This window comes from Suncus etruscus, chromosome 1 (assembly GCF_024139225.1).
Source record: "Suncus etruscus isolate mSunEtr1 chromosome 1, mSunEtr1.pri.cur, whole genome shotgun sequence".
NCBI classification, from domain to species: domain Eukaryota; kingdom Metazoa; phylum Chordata; class Mammalia; order Eulipotyphla; family Soricidae; genus Suncus; species Suncus etruscus.
In genome coordinates, this window is record NC_064848.1 from 174,812,806 (window position 1) to 174,824,744 (window position 11,939).

Sequence of the window (11,939 nt, forward strand, 5' to 3'; positions counted from 1 at the left end):
TGACTTAGCAGGTACTCATTTCCCTCCTTGGAACATTCATACAAAAAAAAATGCAGCTCTTTTTTAAAATGAAAGCAAAACAGGCAACTAAACATAAAAACTCTTCAAAAGGTGTCATCTATGATCAGAGGAGGACTGAACAATGTATTCTCAGTTGAGTATGGAGCTATGGAATTGAGCCACGGGGTGACCATTTGTGACTAGGAGGGGAGATGGAAATGATTCCATTAACCTAGAGTGCTGTAACATATGGTAATCATAGGTGGTAGAATAAGCCTGTGTTGGGATAAGGGTAGAAGTAAGCCATGTGGCACAGACATTATCAATTACCACACATGGTAACCATGCTGACACAATGCATCTTCTCCAGAAAAGAAATTATTTGGGGGGCATATGAAGTGGTTAGCTACCTTATGAAAGAGTGATCTATAAAATGACATGCCTGGCATTCATATAGCACCTGTGGTTTGCTGTAAGTCTACTAAGAACCCACTAAGTTTTGATGATGAACTCCATAGGCATAAATCACATTATAATATATTGCAGTAATGTGCGCAAAGGCAGAAAATAAAATATCTCTACAAAATAAACTTAACTTCTTCACAAAGTCCCTAGCAGCTTGAAAGGTAGCCTCTATGCTAATAGAATTGTTGATTTATTATTCATTTAATTTTAAGTTAATTAATTTTAATTTAATTATCTTTTGTTTATTTAGATTTTTGTTGTGATCTTGTAGCATTTGGGGTAGTACATTGTAGTATTTCTCTAGACCTCAAAATTATCTCTATTTCAAATTTTATTTGGAGGATCACACCTGGTGTATTTGAAGGACCATGTGGTAGTGGGCTTAGAACTTGGGGTTTTCAGGGTGTGGAGCTTTAATATTGCGTGAAAGGTACTTGTCTGGTATGTGGCTAGTACTGAGTTCAATCCCTAGTACCCTGGCAACTGCTTGGCGAAATTTTTGAGCACTGAGCCAGGAGTAACACTTGAGCATCATTGGGTTTGACAAAAAAAATTAAGGACCTAGAATTCTCACATGCTCTGGCTCTTTGAGACATCTCCTGGACTCATCAATACCTTTTATTATTTATTTATTTATTTATTTACTTTATTTATTTATTTATTTATTTATTTAGGGACTATCCTCAGCTGTGCGTGGGGTTTACTCCTACTCTGAGGCTCAGGGATCAGTACAGGTGGTGCTCAAGGGGACCATACGGAGTATTACAGATCAACCCCAAGTAGGCCACTGCAAGGTAAACACCCTGCCCTGCTGTTCAATCTCTTAGATCCCTCTTTTGTTTGTTTTGTGGCCATTCCTGGCAATGTACAGGGCTTATCCATATCTCATATTCAAGGAAACTCCTGGGAGGAGAGCTCCAAGAACACATGGGGAGGTCGGAGATACAATGGGTTAGCCATGCAAGGCAAGCACCTTATCATTGTACTATCTCCCCCAATCCATCAAAACCTTTTTCTCTAATCATGTCAGGATTTAAATGTAAATCATGTATCCTTTCATGTAAGGCAAAGTACTCTGCCCTTTTTGCATACTCCCTTCATAAGATCATATTTCTCTTTAACTTCCTTAACTCCTTGGGGTCTGGAGAGATAGCATGGAGGTAAGGCATTTTGCCTCTCATGCAGAAGGTTGGTGGTTCGAATCCCAGCATCCATATGGTCCCCTGTGCCTGCCAGGTGCAATTTCTGAGCATAGAGCCAGAAGTAACCCCTGAGCGCTGCCAGGTTGTGACCCAAAAAACAAAAACAAAAAAAGCCTGAAACAACAGTATATGAATACTTTGTAAATAATGATGTTTAAATAAATAAAATAAATAAAAATGAAAAGAAAGTGAGAAGAAAAAAATTAATTAAATTGGCAATAATTCTGGGTTTTTTGAAATTACATGCTAATAATTTTCAGTTCCTTTCTTTTTTTTTTTTTTGGTTTTTGGGCCACACCGTTTGACGCTCAGGGTTACTCCTGGCAATGTGCTCAGAAATCGCCCATGGCTTGGGGGACCATATGGGACTCCGGGGGATCGAACGCGGTCCGTTCCTTGGCTAGCGCTTGTAAGCAGAAACCTTACCTCTAGCGCCACCGTCCCGGCCCCTAATTTCAGTTCCTTAGAGTAAAATACCTATGTGCATGAGTAAAAGTTCAAGATTTGATCTAAACTTGAACTGAGAGATAGATTACTATAATTGGGTTCTTAGTATTGACAAAAACATTTAATTGAAAAAATGATAAAAACTGTTTCAGGCTGGAGAGATAATATAGTAGGTTTGTGATGCTTGCTTTGTAAGTAGCCACCCTGGGTTGGATTCTGGGCACCCCCATGTGATCCCCAGCCCAACTAGGAGTGAATGCCAGGAGTCAACTTTTGTACTGCTGAGTGTGCACAAAAACCAAAACCAAAAACTTAGCACATAACTTTTTCTTTCAAAATATTTTTACTTAATTTAATATAATTAATTTACAATCAACTTTTTTTTATTTTTGAGTTACATCCAGTGACACTCAAGGGGATACTCCTGGCTCTGTGCTCAGAAATCTCTCCTGGCAGGCCTCTGGACATATGAGATGCTGGGAATGGAACTGGTGTCCGTCCTATCTTGGCCACATTCAAGGCAAAGGGGCCCTGCCACTATGCTATCACTCCAGCCCAATTTGCATCAACTTTAATTGCCTCATGCATGTAATATCTCCAACATGATAGTCTTAACCTAGTCAGACTTCTGGGTCAAATACAACATAGAACTCAGACACTTGCATTGCCATGCAGCTGACCGTCGTTTGATCCCCAGCATTACATGTGGTCACTTGAGCAATCACTTGAGAGATCCCTAAATAGAGCTAGGGTGTGGCCCAACACTCAACCTCCCCACCTCAAGGTGATCCTCTGAGTAAGACAGAAGGATACAATATTCATTATTTTTATCAATATACCACCAACACATCTTTCATAATATTCTATGGGGTCAAAAAGTCTCAGACCCATTCATATTCAAAAGAAAAGGTATAGTACACCCCACCCTTCTAACTAAATAATCCATTAAAAATGTTTTAGTGTACTTTATGTACCTTTATCACTAAGCACATCCCTGCCCCAGAATTCATTTTAAATTACTACAGGAGGGGACTGGAGTGATAGCACAGTGGGCAGGGCATTTGCCTTACATGCATCTTATCTAGGTCAATCCCCATTATCTCATATAGTGCCCCAAATCTGCCAGGAGTAATATCTAAGCTTAATGTCAGGAGTAACCCCCTGAGATCTGTCAGGGTGTGGCCCAAAAACCAAAACCAAGCCAAACAAAAACTACTTACAAGAGGAAACCATGTCCCACCAACTGCTGTCACCGATGTCTGCTTTATGGCCAGCTTCATAGACTCACTCTATTATAAAAGCGACTGTAAACCAAGTCATGAAAAATCGATGGGTACACCAGCCTGTCAGTTGAAAACAGGCAATCTCAGGAAGAGAGGCAGACCAAGTCCCCACCCAGCTTCAGGCCTCCACAAATACTGCTTTGCCAATGCCAAGTATCACCACCAAAACCACCCCAATACTCCAGGTATGCGGTAATGGGTATGACATCTCCAGGACTTTGTCAGCATGATGTTTGGGCATCTTTCCCGACCTCCTCCACTTCTTGTACTTCCCAGAAGACCCTGGCAGCCAGAACCATGCCCACAAGCTATAGTATCAACCACAGAGCTTGGAATAATTCCTCGACCACAGGGTCATATATTTTTCAATACTGTCATTCCATTAAGAACATACCAATTTAGACATCAACATGTACTCAAAACATCGAATGTTCAGAAACAAATACAGAAAGATCAACTGGCAACAACTAGCTTAATAAACCACTGACTGGTGCTGGAAAGATAGCACAGTGTAGGGCCATTTGCCTTGCACACAGCCAATCCAGGACGAATGATGGTTCAAATCTTGGCATCCCATATGGTCCCCCATACCTGCCAGGAGTAATTTCTGAGCGTAAAACTAGGAGTAACCCTGAGCGCCACCGGGTGCGACCTCCCCCAAAAAATAAATAAACCTCTGACAATGATTTAATGACTTCACTGTGAATTACAATAATTTTTACAATTTTTATTGTATTTAAAAATAATAATTTCATTGCCACTTATCTGTAAACAAAGTAATATTAAAATACATAAGTATGTGCTTGCCAAGGAACAGGTCTTAGTAATGGGCAGGAATTTGGGGGCAATGGTGAAAGGAATTTTACATTGTGGGTGGGATTGGTGTTGAACATGGTGTAGCAAAAACGTGATTTATGAGCATCTAGTGTAAAACATGGTCTTTAAATAAAGTAATTTATAATTAAATTAAATAAATACAACTATTAAGGAGAGGTCCGACCAGACTACATGCTAATAACTCTGGGATATTTTTGGATGGGGGATGGGTCAACCTTTCCTTTTCCCATCTAGCCACCAGAAAACCCATGCAGCCGCAACCCACTCCCACCATCTTTCCAGCAAAAAAACAGACTATCCTCTCTACCAAACTCCAAAAAGAAATAATATCCACAACTATTCAGATAGTTTGGTCCAGGCTGATATCTGTGGGGGCCTTTCTGGAGACGTATCAGAATGGTTGGGGACAGATTCTCCTTTCTGCCTGCAGCCACAACAGCCCAGTGCCATACCATACAGCCTCTGACATAAATGGTTCAGTTCCACACTTAATCTTATCAACTTCCAAGGCACCAATTGGGGAGAGGAGTTTGGGCAACATATGTCAGTGCTCAGGGGTTACTCCAGGCTCTGCATTCAAAAATCACTCCTGGCACCCGAGAGATAGCATGGAGGTAGGCCGTATTGCCTTGTATGCAGAAGGACGGTGGTTCGAATCTGGCATCCCCATATGGTCCCCTGAGCCTGCCAGGAGCGATTTCTGAGCGCATAGCCAGTAGTAACCCCTGAGCGCTGCCGGTTGTGCACCCCCCAAAAAAAAAAAAAAAAAAAACTTTGCTATGGAGCCAGAGTGATAGCACAGTGAGAGGGAATTTGCCTTGCATATGGCCAACTGAATTCAATTTCCGGCATCCTAGATGATCTCTCAAGCCTGCCAAGAGCAATTTCTGAGCTCAGAGTCAGGAGTAACCTCTGGTTGCTTTTTTTGTTTGTTTGTTTGTTTGTTTTGCTTTGATTTGGTTTTGGGGCCACACCTGGTAATGCTCAGGGGTTACTTCTGGCTATGCATTCAGAAGTCGCTTTGGGGACCATATGGGAGGAGCAGGGATCAAACCCAGGTCCATCCGGGGTCAGCCACGTGCAAGGGCAAATGCCCTATCATTGTGTTATTGCTCCGGTCCCAGGAGTAACCTCTGGATATCACCAGTGTATGTATTTATCATGCATAAATACATGATGTGTTAAAGTCATTTGGCAATTATTGTCTTTGCATTGCTGATGCTCTAGACCTGGTTCATATACATGCAAGGCACATGCTTTATTGTTGAACCACATCCCCGATCCCACGGGTGATAGTTTTGTTGCTGGGTGGCTCGGTAAAGTGGGGAGTGAGGGAGGTAGATCCGTAATAAGAGTGCTTCCACCTCTCAGCTCAAAATCTCTAGCCATCAGCACTGGGGAAATGACTGCTTGAATCAAGACAAATAAAGTTCTGAGGCACAGAGCCAAGAGGGAAGCTCTGAGCACCGAGTGGCTGTACCCCACCCCAAAAAAGAAAACCCAAGGACATTTAAAAAAGGGTAGCAACCTTCAAAATAGTGTTCTGGAGGTTGGAGTGATAGAAGAGTGGATAGTGAACCTGAGTTCAATCCCCAGCATCCTATATGGTCCCCTGAGCCCACTGGAATAATCCCGACCACAGAGCCATAGTAAACCCTGAATACTGTTGGATGTAATCCCCCAAAAAGCAAAAGATAGTATTGTTATATACTATTAACTATAGTATTCCTCCCTTACCCATAACAATATTACATTCAAGATCCCCCATGACTCTAGATAATGCCAAGCTCTCTATACCCTTTTTTATTTTTCTTTTTTAACCTTTCAAACAGTGCTCTGGGGACTAGGGGACCCCCCCCCTAGCAATACTTGGTTCAGCTGTGCTGGCTGACTGGCCGGGGCTACAGTGATGTGGTGCTGCTTGGGTCCAACAAAGCTAAGGGGCATGCTAGGCCACACCTACAGTGCTTAGGGGCTGGATTGGGGGCAGATTATGAGGTTCTGGGGTTAAAATCTGGGACCTTAAGAAACCAGAGTGATAGTACAGCAGCAGGGAGAACATTTGCCTTGCATGCAGCTGACCCAAGTTCAATTCCTGGCATCCTACATGGTCCCCCAAGCCTGCCAGGAGTGATTCCTAAGCACAGAATGAAATAACCTCTGAGCACAGCTGGGTGTCCCCCCCAAAAATAAGCAAAATAAAACCAGAAAAATCTGAAAAAACTAACATGCTCTCTAGCACTTTGAGCTAACTCCCAAATCTTCTATATGCTGTTATTCTCTATCTATAGATAGTAAATAAAGTTGAATTGAATTAAATTAAACAGAGATTAAGAACAACTATAAAAATAGAATAATTGTGATAATATACTATTATTAAAGTTTAAATAAATGAGATCTCCTCAAAATATTAACATTTTTAGTTCATGAATGATCTCAGTCTGCTGGACCAGGGAAAGTGAAACCATTGAGAAAAATGAACTACACATGGAGGCCAGAGAGATAGCACAGCGGTAGCACAAGGGAGTTTGCCTTGCATGCAACCAACCCCGGGACAGATTCGGGTTCGATTCCTGGTATTCCAGATGGTCCCCGGAGCCTGCCAGGAGCAATTTGTGAGCGCACAGAGAGGAGTAACTCCTAAGTGCCATGGGTATGGCCCAAAAACAAAACAAAAAAAAAAAGAATCACATTCAAGGCTGGATAGATAGTACAATAAGTAGAATGCTTGCTTTGCACACAGCCAACCTAGAATTAATCCCCAGTATGCCATATTGCTCTGTGAGCCTGCCAGGAGTAATTCCTGAGTGTGAAGCCAGGAGACCCGTGAGCACTGCCAGGTGTGTCCCAAAAACCAAGGGAGAGAATAGCAAACTACTACATAGTATAATAAAAATGACCAGGCTAAAGAAACTGTGGTACATATACACAATGGAATACTATGCAGCTGTCAGGAGAGATGAAGTCATAAAATTTTCCTATACATGGATGTACATGGAATCTATTATGCTGAGTGAAGTAAGTCAGAGGGAGAGAGAAAGACGCAGAATGGTTTCACTCATCTATGGGCTTTAAGAAAAATGAAAGACATTTTTTTTTTGTGGTTTTTGGGTCACACCCGGCAGTGCTCAGGGGTTATTCCTGGCTCCAGGCTCAGAAATTGCTCCTGGCAGGCACGGGGGACCATATGGGGCGCCGGGATTCGAACCGATGACCTCCTGCATGAAAGGCAAATGCCTTACCTCCATGCTATCTCTCCGGCCCCATGAAAGACATTTTTAACAGTATCTCAGAAACAAGAGAGATGAGGGCTGGTAGGTGCAGCTCATGACATGAAGCTCATTGCATAAAGCGATGAGTGCAGTTGGAGAGATGACTACACTGAAAACTATCATAACAATGTGAATGAATGAGGGAAGTAGAAAGCCTTCTCGAGTACAGGTGTGGGGGGGTGGGGAGGAGGGAGATATGGGAAATTGGTGGTGGGAATGTTGCACTGGTGAAGGGGGGTGTTCTTTACATGACTGTAATCGTACAACTATAATCATGTTTGTAATCACGGTGTTTAAATAAAAAAAAATGACCATTCTGAAACATCCCTGGTAGCCTACCAATATTAACTGGCAGTCTCTTTGGAAGATAACCTTTAAAGAAAAGAGCTGTTGGGGCCGGAGAGATAGCACAGCGGCATTTGCCTTGCAAGCAGCCGATCCAGGATCAAAGGTGGTTGGTTCGAATCCCGGTGTCCCATATGGTCCCCCGTGCCTGCCAGGAGCTATTTCTGAGCAGACAGCCAGGAGTAACCCCTGAGCACCGCCGGATATGGCCCAAAAACAAAAACAAAAAAAAAGACAGTATAGTGGGTATGGCACTTGCCTTACACACGGCAAAACTGGACTTGAGATCCAGTACCATATAAAGTCTCCTGAGTCCCTCCAGAGATGATACTGAATGCAGAGCAAGAAGTAAGCCCTGAGCACCTCTGGGTTGAGGTAAAAAAAAAAATGTAGGGGAGCTTTTGGGCTACATCTTGTGATGCTCAAGAGCTACTCCTGATTCAAGGCTCAGGTGCTGCTTGTTGCTCAGGGGACCATATGATGCTGAGGATGAAACCAGGGCTCTAGCATACCAAGCATGTGCTCTAGCTCTATGAACCATCTCACTGATCTCCATTTGTATTAACATTTTTAGCAGGTAGAACATCATTTCCATGAGATTTCAAGCTCTTCTGAGTGATTCCAATATAGTTTCATAAAGTATTCTACACATAAAATGACTATCAGACTTACAGCATGTTCAAAAAAACTCACATCATATTTACACGAAATGCAAGTCAAATGGATAGTTGAAGCATCCAAGACCTATGTTAGTCGGGATTTGAATAGGAAAACAGACAAAGTAATATATCGTGGTCAAAAATACATGAAATCTTGTCAACATATTTTATGCCAAAATCAGTTCTGAGGGAGCAAAATGTTCCGTAAATTTTTAACAGTAGTGGTAAATTTAGGCACTGACGTTAACTAAAAATACATATTATGAACAGCCAGTCTCTCTTCTGCAACTCAGTTTTTTTTCTAAAGCATTAGAAGATTTCAACATTATACATCAAACTAAAATACAATGTATTGAAATTAAAACTCTATAATTATTATTGATATTTTAAAATGTGTAAATGTTGGGCAGAAAGATAATATAGACATTAAGTCAATTGCCTTGCATGGGGCTGACCCAAGTTTAGTCTCTGGCACCCCATATGGTTCCAAGCCCCATTAGGACTGATCCCTGAGCACAATGCCAGGAATATTCCCTAAGCACCTCCAGCTGTGGCCCCAAAGAAACAAACAAAAAATTATGTGCCACTATTTTCCACATATCTACAAATATATATATATATATATATATATATATACATATATATATAGTATATGTGAATCAAGATAGTTTATAGTTTATAAGTTTCACTATTGAAACTTATTTAGAATTATATGAGGGGAAAGAAAAATACATGTTCAAGAGAGAACACAGGCTTCTCCAGAGTAGAAATAGGTAAGCAAAGAAACACAGAGACAAGCAAGTAAGATATGTGTTCAAGGGAGAACAGTTTTAAGAGTAAGCCTATTACTTATTTAAAGTGAATATTTAGGCTGGAGAGATAATTCAAAGGATTGAATACATGCTTGAAAGTGAAGGCCTAAGAATTACATGGTCCCCTGAATATTTTAAAGCGTGACCCCTAGCAAAGAGCCAGGAGTAGCACCCAACTGTTGCAAAGCATGGTCCCCAAAAAAACTAAAATAAAATTTGTTAATATTTAATGCTTTCAATATTAAAAAACAAACAATATTTTGTCCAATTTACTCCTAACTTGGTTGTTTCAGTTACTTTTGGGGCCATATCTGACAGTGCTCAGACTCATATCAACCATGCTGTGGTACTAGGGGTGGAATTCTGAATTCCTGCATACAAAAAGCATACACTAACCCTTTGAGCTGTCACTCAGGCCCCACATCTAGTTTTATACATAAGAGAAAAGCATAAGAAAACAAAAGCACCAAAATTGACCATTGTATTAATGTCTCAAAGGACATAAAAGGAAAATACAGTAGAAAATACAGGTAGGTGTGCTATCCTTGCTGATAATACAGTAGGTAAGGTGCTAGTCTTGGTGATAATACAGTAGATAAGGTGCTATCATTGGATCCCAGGTTCAATCCCTGACATCCCATTATACTCCCTTAAGCACCAGCAGGAGTAATTCCTGAGTACAGAGCCAGTACTAAGTCCTGAGCACTTCTGAGTGTGACCCAAAAACTAAAACAGAAAAAGAGGAATATCTTGACCCTAAGGGCCAGAAGATAATACAATGGGGAGGACATTTGTTTTATGTGCAGTTGACCTGGATTTGATCCTCTCATGTCCAATATGGCTCCTGGAGTCCCACTAGGAGTGATACCTTAGCGAAGAGCCAGAAGTAAGCCCCAAATTTTGACAGGTATGGGTCCAAAACAAAAAAAGATAGCTGGCTTTTTTGGTTACCACAGCACAAGGTACCATGAACACCAAAGTGCCTGGATGAGGCACTGTTTGAAGTCCTGCATGGGAACCAGTGCAAGCACCTGAAGTTTCTAGAGACAATGGAGCTACAGATCAGTCTGAAGAACTATGACCCACAAAAGGACAAATGCTTATTGGGCACCATCAGGCTTGCCCCAAGTTTTTCTTGTGTGTCTTAGGGGGCCAGCAGCACTACAATGAGGCTAAGACTGGATATCTCCACATGAACATAGAGACGCTGAAGAAACAAGAATAAGAAGCTGGTGAAAAAGCTGGCCAAGAAGTATGATGCCTCTCTGGACTCTGAGTCTCTAATCAAACAGATCCCCAGAATTCTGGGCCCTCGCCTAAATAAGGCTAGCAAAGTCCTTTCTCTGCTGACCCACAATGAAAACACTGTGGCCAAGGTTGATAAAGTGAAGTCCCCGATCAAGTTCCAAATGAAGAAGGTTCTGTGTCTGGCATGGCTGTTGGGCATGTGAAATGACAGATGATGAGCTTATGTATACAACCACTTGGTTGTTAATTTCCTGGTGTCACTTCTCCAGAATAATTGGCAGAACATCTGGGCTTTATACATCAAGAGCACCCTGGGCAAGCCCCAGTGCCTGTATTAAGGCACAATTCAAATAAACCTAGTACTGCCAAAAAAAGAAAAAAGAAAAAATAGAGAGATCTGATTTGAGGACAGGTGCAATAGCACAGCAAGTAGGTCACCTTGAATGCAGCTGACCTGGGTTCACTCCATCTGGTGCCCCAAGAACTGCCGCCAGGAATGACCCTTGAATACAGAGCTAGAAAGTAACCCCTGAGCACTGCCGGTTGTGGCCTCAAAATAAAAAAATATATGTGTGTGTCTATACATATATCTGACTCTACTTATTTTTCCTCAATCACATTATACTGTCATTTTCTCACTGGTAACTGTAAATATTCTATGTCTTCTTCCCTTTGATGTTATGATGAAAGGAGGGGTGTTACACACTTAGTTGTGGCATTCATTCAGAGTCATACACTTTACTGTCCTTTTTTGTTTCTTTTTGGGCCACACCCTGTGACACTCAGGGGTTACTCCTGGCTATGCGCTCAGAAATTACTCCTGAGATGTGGGGGGAATAGGGGGTGTCGAGCCAAGGTCCATCCTAAATTGACCTTATGCAAGGAAAACGCCCTACCACTGTGCTATCACTCCAGCCCCTTTACTGTTCTTTTTAATTTGGATTTAGATCACACCTGGCAGTTTTCAGGCCTTACTCCTGGCTCTGCACTCAGAGATCACTCCTGGCAATCATGGGGGACCAATGGGAGTGCTGGAGTTTGAAACCATGTGACAGAGTGAAAAGCAAATGCCCTACCTGCAGTATTATTACTCCAGGTCATACAATTTAGCTGTAGTGTCCACATTGTTAGTTGTAGAAGCAGAGAACATACTTCTGTTTTTGGTAGCACCATGGATCATGAATCACAGTGCTACTGGATTGCACATAGCACGTAGAGCAGCGCTAAGGTTCAAACTTGAATCTCATGCCTACAGGAATTCTACTACTAGGTCACATCCCAGGCCCCAATTGTAGATGTTTTAATAATAATAATAATAATAATAATAATAATAATAATAATAATATTAACAAGAAAAATAGGATAGAGA

The 11,939-nt window shown here is 41.6% G+C and overlaps 1 pseudogene; it reads left to right on the forward strand.

The window, feature by feature from the left end:
• Positions 1–8,560: 8,560 nt before the first annotated feature.
• Positions 8,561–10,908, forward strand: LOC125995494 (60S ribosomal protein L10a-like; annotated as a pseudogene).
• The last annotated feature ends 1,031 nt before the right edge of the window (positions 10,909–11,939 follow it).